The sequence below is a fragment of the Sarcophilus harrisii genome, chromosome 4 (assembly GCF_902635505.1).
Source record: "Sarcophilus harrisii chromosome 4, mSarHar1.11, whole genome shotgun sequence".
Taxonomy (NCBI): Eukaryota; Metazoa; Chordata; class Mammalia; order Dasyuromorphia; family Dasyuridae; genus Sarcophilus; species Sarcophilus harrisii.
The window spans coordinates 367,085,629-367,110,151 of NC_045429.1; the positions used below are offsets into that span (position 1 = coordinate 367,085,629).

At 33.8% G+C, this 24,523-nt stretch overlaps 1 long non-coding RNA gene across 1 annotated transcript in view; it reads right to left on the minus strand.

The window, feature by feature from the left end:
* LOC116423362 overlaps nt 1-18,132 on the minus strand; it is a 33,745-nt gene extending 15,613 nt beyond the window's left edge. The window contains exons 1-3 of the long non-coding RNA XR_004233947.1: nt 17,562-18,132; nt 8,306-8,402; nt 8,064-8,204 (exon numbers count right to left, since the gene is read on the minus strand). This is a non-coding gene — a long non-coding RNA (uncharacterized LOC116423362). The remainder of the gene's footprint in view (nt 1-8,063; nt 8,205-8,305; nt 8,403-17,561) is intronic.
* Nucleotides 18,133-24,523: the final 6,391 nt, after the last annotated feature.

Genomic DNA, 24,523 nt, shown 5'->3' on the forward strand with positions numbered 1-24,523 from the left:
GCTGGGCCTGGAGTTAGGAAGATATTCCTGAGTTCTAATCTGGCCTGGGACATTAATCACCTGAGTGACTCTGGATAAATCACTTAATCCTAATTGCTTCAGTTTCTTTCTCTGTAAAATGATCTGAAGAAGAAAACAGCAACTCAATTCAAGAAAACCCCAAATGAGAAATGGAGTGACTGAAAATGACCAAACAACAACAAAAACTGATTTTGTGCAGTAGGACAATGAATGACACAGTGTCACCTTCACTGATGAAGAACAAAAACCTAAACATATGGCAAACTATGTCCCATTTTCAAACAATTTGGCACCATGTGCCTCTTTACTTAGTTGTGAAAGAAAAATTATAAAGTTGTAAAAAATTGTAAAAAAAAAAAAAAGTTATTTATCCACAGATGGTATTTCTACCCTTTTCTCTCAGTGCTTAATATGATGAGTTAAATCTTGGATTTGAAATCTGAAGAAACAGGGTTCGACTTAAATACTGATTAGATAAAGTCAGACTGGTGAGTCAAAAGCTAATACTTTCCTACTCATCTAAAATGAGATTTTACTAATTAATTGTTGATCCCTAAACTGAACCGCCAAATAGAATCTCCATTAAATTAGTTCAATTAGAAATCAAACCATAATCATTTTTTAATTTAGTGCCATTTTATCACTATCATTATCCTATTTGACCCTCACAATAACCCTGTGAGGAAGGCATTATTATAATTTTTTACAGACCAGGAAGCAGTGTTTCAAAGAAGTTAAATACCAGTCGGTCAATAAACATTTATTAAGTTCTTACTAAATGCCAAACATATGCCAAATGTTGGGAATACAAATACAAGGGAAAAGAGTAGTTTATATCCTAATGAGTAAAGATAACACATAAAAGGAAGTTGAAAGTCAGGAGAGGAGAATGACAAAGGTACATGGCAGGGGGGTGTATATAGTCTGAAGAGGAATGAGGCACATCCAACCTGAGAACTCTCCTTAAATGGAGGTTCTATGAAATTATCCAATCAGAGGAACAATATACAGGATACTTCCAGTGTTTGAATACCAGGGCTGCCACGAAACTTCTGCATAAAGAGCTGTGACATGGTAAAGGGAATCCAGAATAAAGCCTGTATTCAAACCCAGAACTTCCTGACTTTCAGTCTAATACTTAAGCCACTCCACCACACATTTTCTAAAATAAATAAAACAGATCAGAGATATATCATCAAACTATTATTTGAATAAATAATTCATTCTGCTTAAGTCCCTGGTTCTTCCTTCCACTAATGGTTCAGTGTCAATTCATTTATTAACTACATAATTTTCTTGGTAAGAATGAGCACTATATATTCACATAAGGGGCTTTGGAAAAATCATATTAAGTATTCATCCTCAGTATGCAGTGACTAGACATGCTCGCCATTCTTCAGAACTTAATTTAATTAGGAAAAAATAAAACTCCATTCTAGTCCACACAAATTTCTAGAGCACATATTATGTATAAAATATTTAGCTATGAAGTAAACAAATATCTTAAAGGAAGATGTGTCCTTTTTTTTTTTTTTTCCTATCTTACTCAGGACTAAATGGAATCAATCACACAATCCCATTTCTTTTTGATTGATATCAAGGATATAAAGACCAAAAGTGATAATTTCTTACTTCAAGCTTACATTCTGTCTGTGAGACAACATAAAAACATTTAAGTATAGACAAAATAAATACAAGGTCATTTCAGTAGTGAAGGACTAGTATAAAGAGATTCTTAATGTCCCTTTCTCTAGCATTATTTCACTTTTTTTCTCAATAATAGGGCTGTATATGGAATGAAATCTCTCAACCTCACAGAAAAGAGGAATCATTTCCCTTGTTTTTGTTTTGTTTTTACTCGATTATTCAAAAGAACTGGGGTTTATAACTGGCTGACTAGAGAATTATTCAGCTGCTCCTTCAACACAGACTGAGTCTTAGCCTCCCAAAGCCCTTTAAATTTTCAATGAATATAAATTAATGTTTCTGAGTGGCCACCCTCCCCCTCCTTCTTCCCTCCTCAGATCATTTCCTCACACTGAGCTCAAGGCCCTGGGGAGAGAATAGGCAAAGTAGAAACTGTCCCCCAGACTCAATTCTAAATACATTCCACTCTACCACCATGACAAAAACCATAGTGGGTACTCCCTCCTGGACTTTCCAATTTAGTGCCTCATCTACTCTCTGGTTCCAGGGGGTAATCATCATTTATATATCCTCATGGATCCTCTGAACATCAGTGGTGACATCAGTGGATCCCTTCTCAGAAGAATGCTTTTAATTCCATAAAATATATAAGATTTCAAAGGAAACCAATTCTATTAAAATACAGTTATCAGAATATTAAAAAGAAAAACAACTTAATGGGTTCCTGGTTAAAAACCCCTGCTCTAAAATATATTTATGTGTGAATGTATACATATATACAGAAATATACATATATATGTATGTGTGTATCTATAGACACACATATATAGTACATATACACACACTGAGAAAAGGAGAAAGAAAGGGAGAAAAAAGGAAAGAGAGAGAAAGAAAAATGGGGAAAAGAGAAAAGGAAAGGAAAGTTGCAAAAAAAGAGGCAGGGGAAAGGAATAGAGGGGGAGACAGAGATAGAGAAATAGGGAAGGGAGAGAGACAAGACAAACAGACAGAGAGATTTAAAGCTGAAAATGACTTCAGAGGCTGCATCAAGTCTAATATCCTCATACTCAACAAAGAAGTGATGCACATTTACGAATGCTTATCTCTATGTATATGTGTATTATATGGACATGCATATGTACACACATATACATGTTTGTATATATTATACCTGTTTTATACAAACACATACATATTTATATATACAAACATGTATGTATATGTATATGTTCATGCACATATATATTGTATTGGACCTATAATTTCATTTGCATAAAGAACTCAGTTTGGAAACTTCCTCTACCAATAAAGACTGGGACTTACTCAACAATTTAGAATCTTTGAGTTGCCTGAGAAGTTCTCTAAATTTAAATGTTTTGATGAGGTCAAAGAGCCAGTTTGCATCACAAATGGGACTTGAATAAGATCTTCCTGACATTAAGTTTGGTTTTCTATTCACTGTCATATTGTGTGTGTGTGTGTGTATCTGTATGTAAAATGAGGATATTAATAATAGCACCTATGTTAAGGGTTATTGTGAGGATCAAATGAGATAATTATATATATATATATAAAGCACTTTGCAAACTTTAAAGTGTTGCATAAATGCTAGTTATTATTTATTATTATTAATTGATAAAGTGTGAGAATAAAAACCAATGTCCTCAAGAAAACTGAAATGACAACTGTTTTGAAAACTGATTAATAATTGAGATTACAGGTCTTTTTGGTGAGGTAGAATTTGAAAAAGGAAATAAATCATATAGCACATTGGAGTAAAAAAAGGATTAAATCAGGACTGTTGGCTCCATGGCATATAGAGCTTATATCATAAATGAAGCATGATTCACTGACTACCATGAGGCTCTTATTTAATTCACTGAGGACATGATGGAGAGAATGAAGGACTCTGTAAGGTTCAAAAAAAAAATCATTGTCAGAGCTGTTTAAACAAACCAGTGGCAGGATCAGGAAGCTGAGAAGAAACCTAATAGTGTCTGATTGGCTAACGGAAGTTGACCTGGAGCTCACTGGAAAAAAGTCTCAGTTCCCTTTATCTAACCTAGAATTTAAGAGAAATGAAGCCTCTCAGAAGCAACTATTTGCTCCCTTTTCTGGCTTGAGAAAGAAAAGCATAAAGGGCAATGATGAGTTTTGCAAGTGCCATGCTGTTTAGGAAGAGATGGTGTAATCTAATTGGATGGTAAGTAAAGAGCTATTTAGGCTGGTTTGCCTTGTTCTGAGAGTTATCCTGAGTTCTACTATAAGATTTGCTTACTACAGTTCAAGTGGATGATGTGGCTTCCTTGTTGGAGTTCTTTCTTTTTAGGTCTTTAGATTTTCATTTTTGAGAATCTCTTCTTTCTACTGGGTTAAATTTCCCCTGTAGCATGAAACCATGAGGTCCTAACTATTCTTTCTCAGAACCTTTTGAAATCTACTTCCCCTATAATCAAAGGTTCATGTGAGACTATGTCTGGATTTCTTCTCCTGCTCTTCACAAATTCTAGGAAGGAATAGTCACTCCACCCCACACCCAGTTTCTACCATTTCCACTCCAGCAATCAGCTCTTCCCTATTAGTTTTTACTAATAGAATAATATTTCCCATGGTTGGTTCCTCTACTTCTTGAAAGATGAAATGATCACTAAATCAAGCTAAGAAGTTATTAGCTGTTCTACTTTTGATCAAGAGGGAACTCTAGCACTTGTCTCAATACATGAAATTTCTCATCACTACTATATCATATTTCTATGCCAGACTTGAGATCTGCTTAGCAGTCTATAACACATGCACTCCAGAGACAAAATCACTCTGCTTCTTTCTCCATTGGCCTTCTGTCAAGTATTCTGTCGTGCTTTCCCCGTCACTCCCTTGCTGGATTTCCTCAAAAAAGTAAACCTTCTTAATATCCAATGCTATCCACCACCATACCTTTTATTTGTCCTATTTCTTTTAAATATATCTACCTAAAGCCATGGCCCAGTAATGAGTTTCATCTCACCAAATCTCAGCGATATCTATGAGGTCAAGTTTATCTCTTTGTTTTATGACCTCTACTTTTTGTTTATTGCTTAAACCGTAGGCATTTGAAGTCATACGTTTTCCTTTCTTGAATGTTGTCTTCTGTGAACTTCTGGGTGTCTCAACTGTCACTTTCCTTTCTTCTTTGTAGCTGCTCTGATGATATACAACTAGGAGTACAAACAGGCAGTCTTCTCCCTCTCCAATATTTTTTAGTTTAAAGCCCTTTGGATTAAGACACAACACTCAGTAAATATCTTCTTACTAGCCTTTATAGAATTCATAGAATAGTCATTCTATGAATGATCAGGAATCTGTCATCTCTATATTACATGTTTTGCTCCAAAAATTTAAATCCCATTCTCAAATACCACTTCCTAAACCAATCTAATGCAATCTTAATAGTCAATAATGAAGAAAATGCAATCTGTGCTTTTATAGTCTTTAGTTTCTTGCCTCTGATTTCATAACCACTGGAAGTTCTTTTTTAGGTGTGTTTTTCCTGAAAGTATCATCTGGTGTATCACCAGAAGTAGATAACTGTCATTCATTTTGATAACTCCTTTTTGAGAGATTCACTCTAATGTATTAAAAACATTTCCTGGGCAGAAAAATGATGTCTGTTGTTAACAGGTATACAAATCACTCCCTCAGCAGAAAATCAACTATTAACACCCTTCTTTCTCTTCCCTTTACTGGATTATCTCTCACTAGAGAACTTTTGTAGCTCTATTGTGTCATTCTTTGAAGAACAAGAATCTTCTTCCTCATCAAAGCATCCAACTTTTCTTCTCCTCCTCCTCCTCTTCCTTCTTCTTCCTCTTCTTTACCTTCTCCTCCTCCTTTTTTAAAGGAAAAACCTCAAATATTTTTCTAAACTTTAATTGTCTAGTTGTCCTTTTCTCTTTCTCTTCTATATAACACTTCCACTTTCTATCATCCTGAGAAGATCAAATTTCCTCACTTCAAATCCATTGAAGCCTCACTTATATTTCCTTCAGGGATATTTATTCTCCCTAACAACCTAAATTGTAGTGAGCTATTTGTTCTCCTTTCTCCTTCTTCTCCAACAGGTAGATGAGTCCACACTTGTATAGAACTGTGGCATTAGACTGTGGCAGAACATCATACGCTTAATGCAAGTTACTACATAATTTTCAACCTTCTTTAACTGTTGAGATTTCAATCATTTTTAAAACTACATTGGGTGTTTATTCCTCAACCCTAGGTATCTGATTAAAACCATTAAGTTAATTATCACCTCTTTAAAAATTGGACAACTCCACTCAGCTTCATTTCCTTAAACTTAATAAATTTACAGCCCCAGAGTCTTCATGTTAGCATTCCACTAACCTAGCTCTTTTATCAGTTTGTCCCCCACCTACAAATCCACTCTAACAAGGTGCTTTACCTTCAAATTGTTTCACTTTCTTTTTCTTATCTTGTTTTGTCTTGTCACCTATCTTCTTATCCTTGAGGTTCTATTTTCAAAACTACCTTAATTCTTTAAAAGCTTCTTAATTTTCCTTGATCCTATTCCAGCCTAAAAATAAACTCTAAGCCAATATTTGAGCCTAGAATTTATTTTCCTTCAAATTTTCTCAATTTCTTCCAAAATTCACAAAACTTATTTTCTCTAAACTCAACCTCTGGCTTGTTTCACTAGTCTAACTCTTCCCATTGTCCCTCCCCACCCAGTCACCTGCACAATTTCTTTCTCCTTGTTTAGTTACAGTCCTTCCCTCTTCTCCTATTTCTCTTCCCATAAACCTTTCCCCACAGAATTCTGGAAGGACAGCTCTGATTCTCATGATTTAGAATTGAAAAATGTCAGCACTTACAATTTACAGTTGGTTAAAAAAAAAACATCAACAACAAAAATACAATAGATGCTGAGACTACAATGAGGAAAAGGATTGAATAAGTGATATAGTGCTGGCTGCAGTGACACATCTTGATCACCAAAGGTATGTATTTAGCTAGCAAAAATCCTCTTAAGGAAAGGAAAAGGCTATTTGGGATCTGAAGGACAACTAACATCCTATTTATACAGAAATTCATGAAACTCCTTTTCTGTTTTAGGTTGCAGTTCAGACTTGTCTCTTAGGCTTACAAGGCAAATATTATTTGTATTTATCCAGATTTGCCTGCAGTTATAGGTAACTTGGTCATTAGTTTACATCCTCTCCACAATTTGCACAAGAAGTTTATCATGTTTTAAGAAAATATATTTTTACAAAAAGAAATAGATAGTGATTGCAAAGGGATTCTTCACTCTAATAAGCATATCTATAAGTTTAATTTAATAGATTCTCTAGTGAATTTGAGCATTAAGTATAATTATACTTTCCACATTGCTGGGATTAGGAGTATGCGTCCTCTTGATCTTGAGCTTGATCTAGAAAATCCATTTAAATTATTTTAACCCTTCCTTTGTACCAAAGGAAAAGTTTGAATATTTTCTTTTTATTGTTGATATCATATAATATCAATGAAATACTTATATTTTGTGCATTTCTGAGTTTCTAATTTCTTTTTGTATTATCTGTGACTTCTGCAAAACTTCTCCCAAAGTCCCATTTAATTTTTTATGCTGACCTACAATATATCAAAACCATAATGGGAAAAGTCAGAAAATGGAATGGATAACTTTTTTGCCCACTATTTGAAAATAAGGTGAATAAAAGGCAAAAGTAAATAAAATATAGGAAAAGAAACTTAAAGACAAAGTATCAAAAGGCACTACTGATTCAAGATCAATAAAAAATAAGTTATATATTCCTGAAAATATAATGTAAGTTTATTTTAAAATGTGATTTGGCTTACAAAAATTTGATTCATGCATACATTTTCATTATATGTCTTCTTAGAATACAATTACTTATATACTTATTTGTATTCTGTATCCAAATAAACAAAAGCAAAGATTCTCCATATTTAGTCTAAATCCTGACCATCCATGATATTTCTTAGCCTTCTGAAAGCTATGCCTTCTTCTTCCAACATCTTGCTCCAATCCACCACTCTGAATCCCAATCTGGGGCTCTAGGTTTATAAATTATGACTTCTCCATATCCATCCCAGACAAATCCATGACATTTCTCTTAAGCACATCAACCATGTTATACCATATTGTTGTATACATACTCATCTAAGCCCCCTGCTCAACCTTCCAGTTTTAGCTCTGGAAGTATATAATCAAACAAAGTAACCAAACCACTTCACCTCCCCTAAAATAACTAATTCCTTAAATGAGGTGAGAACATATATTAGTTAAAAAATCAATTAAATCTTTAAACTTAGTTCAAAAAAAGTTCACTTGGGGATGGAGAAAGGGGGAAAGTTGGGAAATGCCTCTGCTTCTTTCTCACCTCAGATGTCCTCCCTTTCCCCCTTGGCTGGAGAAGGACCAAGTGAACTTTCAACATTCAGAGAATTTTGAAATTCCATCTTCCCATGAATTCTTTGATTATCTCTCCACTCCCTGGAATTACAGCAACTGGTGGCAATGTCTGTATACAGAGCCAAGAACAGATTAGGTACAATGTGGAGGCAGATTCATGGCTCTATAAGGTGCCTAGTTAAAAAAAAAAAAAAGCTACATCATGCTTACCATGAATTTCTTGGAACATCTGATAGAAGGACTTAGGGAACTCTTTGCCATATGTACTCTCAATGTACAAAGTACTTTCTCCTGAATTCAGTACATCCTGGTGGAAGAGAAGGCACAAGACTTTTGAATTTTTTTGAATTTTGAATTTTTGAGTGTTTTAAACCACTTTAATAAATATGTCTTTCTAAAAACCATTTAGGTCTGGTTAACTAATTGCTATCAACTGAAAAATATTGTGGGAAGCATATCAGCAGTGGCCTGTGAGCTGTGTAGCAATAGATAAATACCCTGAAAGACTTCATAGATAATTCTAGAGCCTGTGGGAATATAGCAACCCAGTCTAGGGACTTGACCCTGTTAGTGCAAGTAAGGGTTAAGACAATCGCACTTGTACTTTAAGATTTAGTTAATACATTCTTCACAACATCCTCGAGAAGTTGGTAACGCAAATATTATTATCCCTGTTTTACAAATAAGAAAACTGATACTGAAAAAAATTATTAAGTGATTTCCCTGAGATTACACAAGCTAGTTTCAGAGGCTGGATTTGAAGTCAGGTTTTCTGAAATAGTATTCTTTCCTTTATGTCATGTGAAAATGTCTTTTACAGAAAGATTTAAGACTGACTAAATTAGGAAAAGAGACAGGTGACTCTGGTACCAGAATCTGGACAGAAGAATTAAGGATATGAAGATAGCATGTCTGTATCACTTGATATAGGAAGAAATTGTTAGTTTGCATGACCAAATTGTTTAAAAAGATGGAAGACTGGTATAGAGACAAAAACAATTGCGGCTATAGAAAAACTTCATCCAATTTATTAGATATTATTTGTTTAAATCTGTCCAAAACTTGTCAAAAGGTCTTCTTTTCCCATTCCCCCAAATCAACCTCCCCTCTGATTTCTGCTAAGCTCAAGCTATAAGAAATGAAGCAAGAAGAGAAACTACCCTTAAACCTTTGTCACATCTAAGACAGATCTGAGTAGAAATCTATTTTTATGCTACTAAAATTAATAACTCTTCCCATTTTCCCTTATCTTATTTTCGAGTCATAATCCACCCAATGCCTTGAAGAAACTTTGAAATCACAATCTCCATCTCTCTGTCTTGTTCCTTTGATGCCTCATTTCCTAGGACAAATTTGTAATTAACTCTGGCCTTTGGAAAAATATCAACATCCCAGTAGTCATTATTTCTGGATTTCTAAGTTTCACTGCATCTACTGATATAGCCCAACATTAATTTAAATGTTTAAATTAAATAATGATACTGCATAATAACTGAATAGTTTCCAGAAGGAGTGAAATTAGCATACCTCCTTTAGGGTATTAATGGGAATGAAACATCTCTTCTTGTCTCTATCTACCTGATAGAGTTCTCTGAAGAAATTCATTGCTCTACTTATAGCTTTCACTTGGCTTTTTTCCTCCCTTTATCCCCTTTCTCCTTTATTAGACTTTTTCAGAGAGATTGTTGATATAAATAATAGTTAATATTCAAATGGCATTTCAAAGTTTACAAAGAAAAAAAGTTTATGAAGGATCTTATATGCATTATCTTGTTTGATCTTCACAACAATCCTATGGGGGAATATTAGTATTAGCTCTATTTTATTTAAGAAAATTGAGGTAAAATAAGTTAAATGCTATGCCCCGGGTCAGCCCGGTATGAAGTACTTGAGGCAAGAGTTTATTTCAGGTGTTCCTGATTCCAACTTCAATATTCCATCTCCTATACCACCTAGCTGCCTATATAATCAACACTCAACTCTCTTACAGTGAGTTATGGACCACCATAATCTCTGATGAATTAAAATTGCAGGCCAGGCAAAGAGAAATGGAGAGACGTATGATGTGAAGCACAATACAAACCTTAAAGGACTATAAAAATGTGAGTGATGATGTTGGGGAGGAGGAAGGGATAACACAGATGGATAATGATGCTGATAATGATGATGATGATGGACACAAATGGACTGTGACATATTATCAACAAAGCGCTGTGTAGTAGGAGGAGCATGATGGATATGAACTGAGAACTCACAGATCTTAAGATAATAGATTTAAAGTTGACATTAGAAGTCAATTAAACATACTCTTTCATTTTACACATCAAGAAATGGAGAGCCAGAGACCCAAAATGGCTTGTCCTTGATAAATGGCTGGATTAGTATTTGACTCCAGGTTTTCTGACTTTATATCCAGTATTTTTTTCCAGTGAGAATGAAATTAGGATCCATAGAAAACAAGAAATCTGGATCAAGTCTGCAAACCTCCTGAATGGGCCCATTCAGAAACAAGATCAATAATCATACAAAATGAGAAGGTGTGAATAATAATAATAAGAAGAAGAACTAACAGTTATGTAGGTTTTAAGATTTGCAAAGCACTTTACAAATATTATCTCACTTGATTCTCACAATTACCCTGGGAAGTATGTGTTATTGTCACCATTTTACATCTAAGTAGTTGTAATCTCTTTCAGAGATAAACTCTCATACTCCCCAAAGTCTGAAAGTAAATCTCCTTCAAACTTATATAACTGGAATAGATACCCACATCACCTGAAAATATGCTGACTTTATGGAAATTGCCACAAAGTTTAGAATTTTATAGAAGAAATAAAAGAAAATTAGATGTGAGCAAGGGATGTAAAAGATGTTTTGGGTATAACAGGGAGTAGATCAGGGGACTCTCAATCAATTGAATCCTCTCAATTCACTTGGTAGTATTACTGGATTAGGGAGTAATTAACAGAGACAATAGGATGTGGGAAGGGGCCCCTCTGACTTTTTCTAAAGTGTGATTCCTAACCTTTTTCCAAAGAGGTCACAGAGCTCTTGGGATGTCTTGTGAAATCTATGAACTCCTAAGAATAATGCGTTTAAAGGCGCAAAATAAAATATATGGGCTTTTAAAGGAAGCCAAATATATTGAAATAGTTATAAAAATTTTTTATTTTGTTTAAACCATAGATTAAGAGCCTCCTTTGACTAGCCTATATTAATGATATAAAGAAGTGTTTACATGTGAAAAAATTCCTTGGTCAAGGTGACCAAGAAAACTCCAAATGGGTCATGAAGAGTGAGACATGACTGAAAACAACTAAACAACAATCACAACTTACAGTAAAACACTCATCCAATAGGAGATATTCCGTTCAGCAGAAAGTCTAAGTGAATCATGGAGAGAAATAAGGCCCAAGAGCCATAGAGGAGTGATATTCTCAGCAGAGTACCTACCTTGAACCTGGGCTAGTTGTTCATCCTTTCCCCTCAGTCCCCAATATTAGAACATGTGAATATGAGTAAGGAGTGCCCCTTGAAGCAGAACAGGAAAAAAAAATGAGGGTAAAAAGGCAATCACGACAGTGTCCCTGAAAAATTTTGGAAAGTCCTGGGAGGATGTCTGCCAAAATCATCAGTCAATTAAATATGGGCTTAAAGGATTAACAGTTTTTTAAAGTTTCTAAAAGGAAAAGGGTAAGGTTTCATGCCAAAGAGTGCAGTAGGTTAGTCTTGGGACAATGCCAACAGCTTTAGCATGGAAAGAGGAAAATAATTATTAATATAGTATGTGGTAAGCATTTTACAAATGTTATTTCACTGATCTTCACAACAATTCTGGGAGGTAGATGCTGTTATTGGCCCCATTTTCCAGTTAAGGAAATTAACTCACCCAGGATCATATGCCTAATAAGTGTATGAGACTGTGTTTGAACTCAGATCTTTCTGACTCCAGGCTGTGTCACCTAGCTGCCTCTGTTTAGTGAATATTGGAGTGAGGTAAAATCTGCAAGCAATAAACCTAAATCAATGCATGTACACCCTGGAAACTAAAATAGACTAAACTGAAATTAATTGCTCCATGAGACAATAAGAATTATTAGAACTAAATTTAAAAAGTGAAAAAAAGAGCTATCTGATAGCAATAATAACTGATCTAGAAAATCAATCAAGAAGAGAGGTAATCAAGTAATCATTTTATGTTATGATTAACTTCATGAAAAAAGTCTAAGTACTAAAATTCAAAAATCATCACCAAACTCTCAGTTACATGAAACACAATGTTTAACATTTGTTTTTAAACCATTGAATTCCAGATTATCTCCCTTCCTCCATACCTATCCCCATTGAGAAGACCCACGTGAAGTTGTTCAAAACATTTCCATAAAAATCATGTTGCAAAAGAAAATATATCTCCTCCATTCACCTCAAAAAAAGCTTCAAGAAAAAAATTTAAACGTATGCTTCAATCTGTGTTCAGGCAAAATCAGTTCTTTCTCTGGGTATGGATAATTTTTATCATGATACAAGATTTTGGATCATTTATTCTAAGGTCATTCCATGATCATCCCCAACATTGAATTCTTTAACACAGTACATATCACTTTGTATGATCTCATGGAGGACTTTTGAAGTTTTTCTGAGAGCATCCTGCTCATTATTTCTTTTTTTTTTTTAATTTAATAGCCTTTTATTTACAGGATATATACATGGTAACTTTAAGCATTAACAATTCCAAACCTCTTGTTCCAATTTTTCACCCTCTTCCCCCCTCCCTAGATGGCAGGATGACCATAGATTTAAATATATTAAAATAAACTTGATACAAATAAGTATACACCAAAACATTATTTTTTACAAAAAGAATCAGGCTCTAATTATTGTACAATTAGCTTTGAAGGAAATCAAAATGCATGTTATAAATATAGGGTTGGGAATTTAATGTAATGGTTTTTTAGTCATCTCCCAAGTTCTTTTTTCGGGCATATAGTTCAGTTCATTCTGCTCCATTAAAATATTTGGTTGTCTCTTGCTAGGATGGCCGATCCATCAGAACTGGTCATCATCTATATTTTTTAAGTATATAATGATCTCCTGGTCCTCTATTTCACCAGCATCATTTTTAAGTCTCTCGGCCTTTTAAATCATCCTTTGGTATTTCACAGAACAGTAATATTCCAATTTTTATAACAATTTATTCCCATTCTCAACTGTGGACATCCATTCATTCCAGTTTCACCACTACAAAAGGGCTACAAACATTCATGCACAACAGGTCCCTTTCCTTCTTTATAATCTCTTTGGGATATAATCCCAGTATAACACTGCTGGATCAAAGGGTATCGGGTTTTGATAACTTTTGAGCATAGTTCAAACTACTCTCCAAAATGGTTGGATTTTCATCTCCACCAACAATGCATCAATGTCCCAGTTTTCCCCCCCTCCAACAATCATCATTATTTTTCCTGTCATCTTAGCCAATCGACGGGTGTGTAGTATCTTAGAGTTGTCTTAAATTTCTCTGATTAATAATGACTTGGAGCATCTTTTCATATGACTAGAAATATTTAATTTCTTCATCTGAAATTTTGTTCAATCCTTTGACCATCTTTCAATTGGAGAATGGTTGATTTTTATAAATTAGAGTTAATTCTCTATATATTTTTGGAATGAGGCCTTTATCAGAACCTTTGACTGTAAAATATTTTCCCAGTTTATTTTCCCTTCTAATCTTGTCGCATTAGTTTGTTTGTACAAAAACTTTTCAGTTTGGATAATCGAAATTTTTTCTATTGTGATCATAAATTTGATCTCTAGTTTTCTTTTATAAAGACCTTCCCTTACAGGTCAGGGTAAACATCCTATGTTCCTCTAATTTATTTTTATTCTTTATGCCTAGGTTATGAACCCTTTTTGACCTTATCTTGGTGTTTGCTTAAGTATGGATCTATGCCTATTTCTGCCAATTGTTTAATTTTCCAAATTTTTATCAAACAGTAGTTCTTATCCCAAAAAGCTGGGATCTTTGGTTTTCAAAGACTAGGTTGCTATATCTGTTGACTGTTTTGTCCTTGAACCTAAATTCCACTGATCAACTAATTATTCCTTGAATAAAATAGTTTTGGTAACCTGCTCTATAATATAGTTTGATCTGGTAAGCTAAAATCATTTGATTTTTCATTAATTCCTTAAATTTTGACCTTTTGTTTTCCAATGAACTTTGTTGTTATTTTTTCTAGGTCATTAAAATAGTTTTTTGGGAGTCTGATTGGTATAGCGCTAAATAAATAGATTAGTTTAGGTAATATTGTCATCTTTATTATATTTGTTCGCCCTATCCAAGCTGCTCATTATTTCTTACAGAACAATAGTATTCCATCATAATCATATCCCACAATTTATTCAGCCATTCTTCAATTGATGGACATAGCCTAAGTTTCCAATTCTTTGTTGTGAGAAAAGAGCTACTATAAATAATTTTTATACATATAGCTCCTTTTTTTTTTTTTTAAATCTCTTTGGGATACATATGGTATTGTTAGGTCAGAGGCTATGCATGTTTTTATAGCCCTTTAGATATAGTTCCAAAATGATCTACAGAGTAGTTGAATCAGTTCACAGTTTCACCAACAATGTATTCATGTCTCATTTTTCCTACATTCTCTCCAACATTTGTCATTTCCCTTTTCTAGGCCACTAATCAATCTAATAAGTATTGCTTGCCATCTAGGGGAGGGGGTGGAGGGTGGGAGGGAAAAATCGGAACAGAAGTGAGTGCAAGGGATAATGTTTTTTTAAAAAAAATTACCCTGGCATGGATTCTGTCAATAAAAAGTTACTATAATAAAAAAAAAAAGAAAAAAAAAGATTAAAGTGACAGAAGGCATCCTTTTATCACAAAAAAATCTAATAGGTATAAGTTAATACCTCAAAATTGCTTTAATTTGCATTTCTCCAATCCATAGTAAGTTAGAGTATTTTTTTTTCACATGGCTCTAAGTAGCTTGATTAGTTTATCTTAACTAATCAATTTCACTCTTCATATTTTTGATCATTTATCAACTGGGGATCTTATTTTTTTGTAAATTTGACTCAGTTCCCTACATGTTTGAGATATGAGGTCTTCATCAGAGAAACTTCCTTCAAAATTCTTTTCACAATTACTATTGTTAACGTATTTCTCCCTATTTATTATATTCTTTGTCTTCTTTTACCCTGTTCCTCCTCCAAAGTGATCACCCCCTTCCCCAACCTGCCTTTCCTTCAATCACACCCCCTTTCTTGTATATCTTTCTCCTCCTACTTTCCTACAAACTAAGATAGATTTCTATGCCCATATTAAGTACATATGTTATTTACTTTTTGAGGAAATAAGATTCATTCATTCCTCCTCCCATCCCTCCCTTCCCCTTCCACTGTAAAAGCTTTGCCTCTCTTATGGCAGATAACTTATGTCATTACACCTTTTCCTTTCTCCTAGTACATTCTTCTCTCATCTCTTAATTTTATTTTTTAGATACTATTTTTTCATATTGAACTCATACCTGTGTCCTCTGTCTATATATATTCCTTCTAACTGCCCTAATAATTAGAAAGTTCTTATGAGTTTATCCTCCCATGTAGGAATATGAACAGATTAACCTCATCAAGTCTCTTATGATTTCCCTTTCCGGATTACCTCATTATGCTAAGAGTATGGATGTAACAGAATATTATTGTAATGTGATAAATGACCAAAAAAAAAAACAATTGCAGAGAATCCTGAGTAATATGAATTAACAGAGAGAAGTCAGCAAAATCAAGAGAACAAGAGAATTATAATGTTGCTACACAAGCAGCAACATTATTGTGAAAAACAACTTTAAAAGACCTAAGAACTCTGATAAATGCAGTAACTAACCAGCTCACCAGAGGACTCATGAGAAAATATGTTCTCTATTTCTAGACAGAGAAGTGATGAACACAAGGTACAGAAAGACACATATTTTGAGAACTTGTTTTGTTTAATTATTCTTGTTACAATTTTTTTCTTTCAATTTCTAATGAGAAAGGAATAGTAATGCTACTGAGAGGGAGTAAGAGAGAGACACACACAGAAACAGAAAGAGAGAGAGAGAGAGAGAGAGAGAGAGAGAGAGAGAGAGACAGACAGACAGACAGACAGACAGACAGACAGACAGACAGACAGAAAGGGACAGAGAAAGATAGTGTGTGTCATTGAAGCATTTTTTTTAAATGTATAAAAGACAAAAGAAGAAAGTTCAGAAGAAATATAGATAAGCTGGACATTTTGAAATGTAATGTATAGGTTTCACTACATACTATTTCTTTTTTTTAAATAATTATAACTTTTTATTGACAGAACTCATGACTGGGTAATTTTTTACAACATTATCCCTTGTACTCACCTCTGTTCTGACTTTTTTCCCCCCTTCCCTCCACCCCCTCCCCCAGATGGCAAGCAATCTTATACATGTTAAATATGTCATACATACTATTTCTTTTAAAAGTTAGGAGTATGGGATATTCATATCATACAGAATCCTCTTTTTGTATTAGAATACTTTTTTTTGTTTGTTCAAAATTTAAAAATGAAAGAAAAAGGAAAGGACTCTTGTTCGTATATATGGGCTGAACCAGATGGATAATCTGTGAGATCCTTTATAATTCTGAGATTCTATGACCATCCAGCCAATTCTCACAAGAAACCGAAGTCTGATGAAGTCAAATACTTCTAACAAGTTTCTCTGACTTTAGTCACTGATTTCGGGGGATAGGTGGGAGAAGCAAAGCTGCTGAGGAAAAAACATTGAGACCTTATGATATGTTTGGGAGTAATTGCTTAGATGTAAAGGAGAAAGTTCATGCCACTAAAATGGAACAGACAACATCAATGGTTTTGTAAATGAGAAGAAATTTAAGTGATTAAGATATCTATTCTCTGACATTGAGCCACTAGAGCTTCAAAGAGTGGCTTTTTGACCTTTTGTGATAAGGGATTTGGGGTTCACAAGAAACTTTTGAGACTGATTGCCTCCCAAAGGAGTTCATAATGATATTGAAGATTTCCAGATGCTCCTGTCGACATTTATTTTGCCTATATTCAAAGTTGTTTAAAAATGTGCCCTCTATGTTTATTTCCAAACTTTTGGTTTGGAAAATTTCATCATCATAACCCCAGAAAATGTTAGTCCCACTCTCACCTTATGCAATTGCTTAATATTAGAACTTTTCCCATACACTTACTCAGGATGGTGGTCAGAGGACATATAGATTAGAACAGCTAGAAGAGTGGAGCCCAATAAATGCAGATTCTTTAAAACTTAAAAATTTTTAGCAAGTCTTGTGTTCTTCCTAACCTAGCTTACTCATGACCCACAAATTCAAAGGCAGCTAGAGCCTGATAATCCCAGATTGGTGTTTTTGTAAAGTTCCCTGTTAGATATAAAATAGTCCCAGCCTTAATTACCTTAAACCACTCAGAATTGGCTTGAAACTCCAGGCAGCTTTTATTCTGTTCACTGAGACCCTGGTTGCAGTAGGTATATGTATTTGTACATTTTGTGTGTACACCATTACTCATCCTGTAGATCAGCTGAGGGGGGCTCTGTTTATGTTCCTTGAAATCCTGAAACAGGCAGGGAAATTATGTAAAACTAGAAGAGAGTTAGCTTCACTCATCTGAACATATGTACCACAGACATAGTGATTTAACTATATTATCATTTCTCATTTAATTTCTAACTAAATAATCTCTAATGTTACTTTATAACTCAGATTCTTTTCTATGCTCTAATGAAATATCTCTTATCAACTTAATTTTTTGTATAATGAGGATTGTCAGTGTTCTAGGGATGGTGATATAGCATAAAGGAAAACCTGAACTCAAGATCTACATGACCTTGGGCTATTTACTTGACTTCTCAATGCAATTCTTTAAGACTACAAGTTGCAGAATAGTAAATACTTTTTCTTGCCTCTTTTATGTCTTTCTAGATTAGTAAGGTTATCCAAACTCTTCCCTATCACCAAAGGATTTTCCAAGAAAAAACATAGACTGGTTTTTATTTTTGTTATTGATTTTTGGCTTGACTTTTAAATTTTTATTTATGTGATGAACTGATGGTAAGAAAATTTCCTCAATCAGTGTAGATGAGCAACTATTGTACAACTTGTAGTCATAGAGAATTGAAGATTATTCTGAAAGGTTTATGATGAAAAAATGCTATCCATACCCAGATAAAGAAAGAACTGATTGTGTCTCAGTACAGATTGAAGCATATTTTTTTAAACCTTGTTTTTCTTGAGGATTTTTGGGAGGGAGGAGAGGAGAGCTATGTTTTCTTTCATGATTTTATGGAAATATTTTGCTTAACTCCACATGTCCTTCTTAATGAGGGGGGTGGAGAAGGAAAGGAAGATAGAAAATCTGGAACTCAAAGTTTTAAAAACAAATGTAGATTCACAGAGAAATGTTTTTAAATGAATCTACATATTTTATCATAAAAATTTTAATGTAAAAAGTGTGTTACATGTAACAGGGAAAAATAAAAATGTTAAATAAAAATAATCTAGGCAGATTTCTTACATCATTTTTCAAATATTGAAAATTAAAGGAGACAAGTAGCTTGACTTATTAGAAATGGAAAAGCTATCTTTTTCTATGTGTTCTCAACATTATATAATTGTTCGATGACAAGAAAAGGGTAAGACCAGTGAATTAGAAGCTATTTAAAATTTGTAATTAAATAATAAATGAGAAAGTCTTGCTGTTTTTTCCACTATTGTTACATATATTGGAATTAATGAAATAGGCTGGAAGCTAAACACTTAATAAAGCATTTCTTCCATCTGAAGAAAGGGTAAATATGCATTATTTTCCAATTAATTGTTGCTCTAAGTAATTACTTTGATCAAATAAATGGCCTAAGTGACAAGAATGTAAATGGTAGACATGGTCAATTTTGTTAATCAGGAAACTATGTTAACCTAGACTCAATTTCCACAAACATCATAATTTTTGGTGTTATTCTGCCTTCATGGCCTTCATGGTAAATATATATATATATATATATATTACGAAAACCAAACATAGGAGGATATATGTATTATATAAAAATGATTTATTGCACTTTGTTTTTTTTTAAATAGCAAGAAACAAAAAAGCTTTCAATTCTTCTGAGTCCTATTCACCTATCTTTATTTGAAAACAAGTTTGAAAAAAAGGAAAGTTTGAAAAATAATGCATAATAGCACTGTTTGTATAACAAGTAACTGGAAACAAAGCAAATGGACACTGATCAGTGAATAAAGGAAACTAAAAGGAATAAAAAATAAAGGAAAAATGTGAATGTAATGAAATATTGCGTAATAAAAATATTAGGACTTTAGAAAAATGTGGGAAGGCTTAAGGATAGAGCTCAGTGATCAGGCTTCAATTACAAATGAGTGGGAAAAAAAAAAGGATTATTAAGCATTTATGGCATACCAGATGCTTAGTGACTAGAGATTCAAATACAACAGTTCTCTTTCCTCAAGGAACTTAAATTCTTATGAAATATGGAAAAGAAGACAAAACACAAAGAGAAATTAAAAGGGGAAAGGGGGTAGAGAACACATGGTAGAATGGTCTGGTTCTAGGAACATAAAATGCCAACTTTCATATCAGAGTGCAGATCACCAGGGATGAGGTCCAGGATCTTATAGAAAATGAGTAAACAGAATGACATGAAATGATAATTAATAATAATGGTATAAAATATATACCTTCATCAACTTATGCTGAATCTGTCTCCTTTCTCCAACATATCAAAGAAGCTTCCTTTCCCTGAAAATTCACTCTATTCCTGTTTATTTCTCACTGGAAATAAATTCTATTTCTATGATCACTTCCTCTGACTGGTTCAGTTTCTCTCAGAATCTCCTCCTTAAGGGAAATGCCCAGGCCAATTATTTGTCTTCACTTGCAGGTTCTACTTCAGACTCCCTGGACTTTCTCCACCGCCATCTTTCTAGCTCCATTTTCTTATAGCAGGGACTGTCTTTCTCTTTGTACTTGTATTCCCTACTCTTAGCACAGTAATTGGTATAGAATAAGTACTTAATAAATACTTGTCAAAGAAGGGTACACATGAGGGTTTGTATGGAAAGGAGTATTATCCAGAATCATATGTATGTACAAAAACTCACAAAAAGAGTTGTGCTATTATATGTAATATTAATGCGTACATACAAGTAAATCTTTTGTAGGACTAGCTACTAACATTTAAATAGTTGTCATCTTCTTTTCTTCCTATTTGCTTCTTTCTTGAGTCATTGACTGGCTGTTTGTTCCATGAAGAAATATGGATTGAAGCAGAATCTGGAAGTGGCTCCTACCATCACCAAACATATTATGGCATCTGTACACATCAATTGCCACAGAGCAATTCCATTTTGCTGAACAAAAGAATATCAACATAAACTAATCTTCTCCAGAAAGTAGATGTCAATCTAATGCCTTTCAGATTCTTGGTTTTCTAATTCCAGTTGACTTATCTCCTTGAAAAATTTTATGTTTTCCTGAATTTTCCTTGTGTGATTGCTAGTTGTAATTTTAATATACTTTTCTGTTAGAGTATCTTTAATTATACTTACTCCTTGATTTAAGAAGATAAATTCATTCAGGCCCAAATTTTGTGTCTGTTGACTTTATAATATGCCCTTTTATAAACTGTGAAAGCTATATACACAAATAGGTAAAAATTCTATCCTTACCCTATGATTTCTTTTATTGTAAACACTAGATCCTTGCATCATCTGGAGATACCTGTTGTGCTTATATTAGTATTTATTAATAATTTTCACTAATACAACTGTAGAAATGGTGAGGTTCTTCATTGGGCAGAATACAATTGTTCTTGCTTTTAAAAAACCAGATACATAAAATAATCTTTGTATAATATACACATCCATGTTACAAAGCAGTCAGCCTTTTGTTGTGTTAGATATGCATAATAAAGAGAGAAAATGTGGATTAATTTGGTGGAGAATACAAACTTTGCCCCTTGATTTAGTTACCCTTTTTTCTGGCTCAATTCATTTGTAGCTATGCCAAAGGAATATTTCAGAGTACAGAACCTTAAGTTAGATAGTTATCTCTAATAGAAGATTTTAACATCACTCATGAGATATGGGAGTAGAAAGACAAAGATCTAATCTTAGCATGAAGACACTCTGCCTGGTTTTTATCAGCTATGTGTTGTGGCTGTGACTCATAAAAATTATCAGTCTGTCATCATTAGAAATTCCAGCCACTAAACCTTAGCAGACTGGACCTGAGATGGCTTGACTGGCACTGATGAGATGAGGATAGGAGAACAATACGTCCAGCAGAGATGCTGGGACAAGTCCATTCACAGAAGCACAATAATGTAAAAATAAGATATCAGGGCCCTATATATCAGACATGAGTGTTGATCCTCCACATGTATTTATCATGTGTGTGTCCCTTATATGTGATCCCTTTGCATGTTCACCCTCTGTAATGATGGTTATGCAAGAGTATTCTTACTATGCTAATTTATTAGATGTTTTTGCTTTGAACTAATCATGTTCTTCAGCAAAAGAGTAAGGCAAACACAATCATAAATGGCACATACACTATCTGTTTGAGTGAATGTGGACCCTCAGGTTCTCTAGAACATGGAATAGCTATTACAAGTACTCTATGTGTGAGACAATGATAGCCCCGGCACTACCCTATAATAATAGAAGGCTTGTCCTAGTCCAAATAAGATTATAGTTTAAATGCCAATAATAACTGATAACTCCAGACTTAGAGAAATGAAACCAAAACTGTATTAAGATCAAAGCTTAAAATATAATCCTTATGAAGTGAATAAAATAAACCAATAATAGGCTTGAGTATTAGAAATATATTTAGAAGAAGAGCAGGAATTTTCTATGTTATAATTATATCTATAGCCAGATCAGACACTTACAAGCTACCATCACTTTTATCAGATCACTGAGATCTACAGACACCAATTTCATCATCTTTTAAATGGGAAAAAATATTTGTCCTACTTACTTCACAATTCACAAGCTTTTTGTAAACCTCAAGCCATATAGCGATTGTGGTAAGAGAACCAGATTTAGATTTAGGGCTCAAATCCTAGCTGTGCAACTTCCTACCCATATGATCCTCCCTGGATCTCAGCCTTTTCCATCTATAAAATGAGGGGTTTGGATTAAATGATCTCCAAGAAGGAAGGATGCTGGGAATTTGGCAGAGTAGGTCAGTAAATCTCCATATTTCTCTCACAAATGGAACAAATTTGCACCTCAGAGCAAACATAAACTGGCCAAAAAGCAAGAAGAGTTGGGACAGAATCTTAAAGATGGAAATAACTCTTTGAAAATTAGAATTGGGCAAGGGGAAGACAGTGAAGCTAAAAGAGACCAAGAAATAACAAAATAGAATAGAAAGAATGAAAAAAAAAACAGAATATGAAACATAAGAAAAACAACTTATCTAGAAAACAGATCAAGAAAAGAACATATAAAAATAATTTGACTATCTGAAAGCTGTGACCAAAAAAAGAACTTTGACACAATAATGCAAGAAATAATCCAAGAAAATTGTTCTGGAGTGATAGAACATGAGGGAAAAGTAGAAATAAAAAAAAAATCCACCAATCACCACCTCAGAGAGATCTTTTGTGGAAAACATATATGAATATTACTATCAAATTTCACAACCCCCAGATCAAAGAGAAAATTTTGCAAGAAACTAGGGAAAAAAATTCAAATACACTAGAACTACAACTAGAATTGTACAGGACTTATCAGCAGCCACAATAAAAGATCATAGACCCTGGAATCATATCTACAGACAAGCAAAAGAATTAGGCCTGTGGCCAAAAATGTCATATCCAGCAAAATTATCCATAATATGTAATGAAAAAAATAGACATTAAATAAATGAACTTACAGATTTTCAAGACTTTCTTTCAACCAAACCCAAACTCATTAGAAAAACATATAGAACCAATATGAAAGATCAATTCCAAGAAATTTAATATGGACAAGTTATTTATGGTTTTTACATGGAAATGTATCCCATCTATGTAAGATTGACACCAGCAATTGGGTAACTCAAAAGAAAGATTGGGGCAGAGTTGATTATGATCTGACTCTAAAAAGTAAAACTTCCTAGAAAAAGATAAAAATAATAACTATGTTTTACAAATAAGATGCAGAGGAAGAATGGACACAGAGGCTTTGGATGATTTCAGAGAAGCCTGGAAAGACTTATATGAACTGATGCTAAGTGAAATGAGTAGAACTAAGATAACATTGTACACAGTAACAGCAAGATTATACAATGATCAATTCTGATGTACATGGCTCTTTTCAACAATGAGGTGATCCAGGCCAGTTCCATTGGTCTTGCAATGAAGAGAGTCATCTGGACCCAGAGAAAGGACTGTGGGAACTGAGTAAAGATCACAACATAGCATTTTCCATTCTTTTTGTTGTTTGCTTGAATTTTGTTTTCTTTTCTCCCTTTTGATCTAATTTTTCTTGTGTAGCATAATTGTGGAAATAGGTATAGAAGAACTGCATGTTCAACATATATGGATTACTTGCTGTCTAGAGGAAGGAATGAAGAGAAGGGAGGAAAAAAATTTGGAACACAAGGTTTTGCAAGAGTGAATGTTGAAAATTATCCATGCATCTGTTTTGAAAATTAAAAGCTTTAATTAAAATAAAAAAAAAATCCTATAGCCTAGTTGATCAGTGGAATAAGTTAGGTTCAAAGGACAAAACAGCCAATAACTTTAATAATCTAGTGTTTGACAAACCCAAAGACCCCAGCTTTTGGGATAAGAACTCACTGTTTGACAAAAATTGCTGGGAAAATTGGAAACTAGTATGGCAGAAACTAGGCATTGACCCATATTTAACATCATACACCAAGATAAGGTCAAAATGGGTTCATGACCTAGGCATAAAGAATGAGATTACAAATAAATTGGAAGCGCATAGGATAGTTTACCTCTCAGACCTGTGGAAGAGGAAGGAATTTATGACCAAAGAAGAACTAGAGATCATTAATGATCAAAAAATAGAAATATTTGATTATATCAAATTGAAAAGTTTTTGTACAAACAAAACTAATGCAGACAAGATTAGAAGGGAAGCAATAAACTGGGAAAACATTTTTACAATCAAAGGTTCTGATAAGATCTCAAGTCATTATTAATCAGAGAAATGCAAATTAAGACAACTCTGAGATACTACTACATACCTGTCAGATTGGCTAGAATGACAGAAAGATAATGCGGAATGTTGGAGGGGATGTGGGAAAATTAGGACACTAATACATTGTTGGTGGAATTGTGAATACATCCAGCCATTCTGGAAATCAATTTGGAACTATGCTCA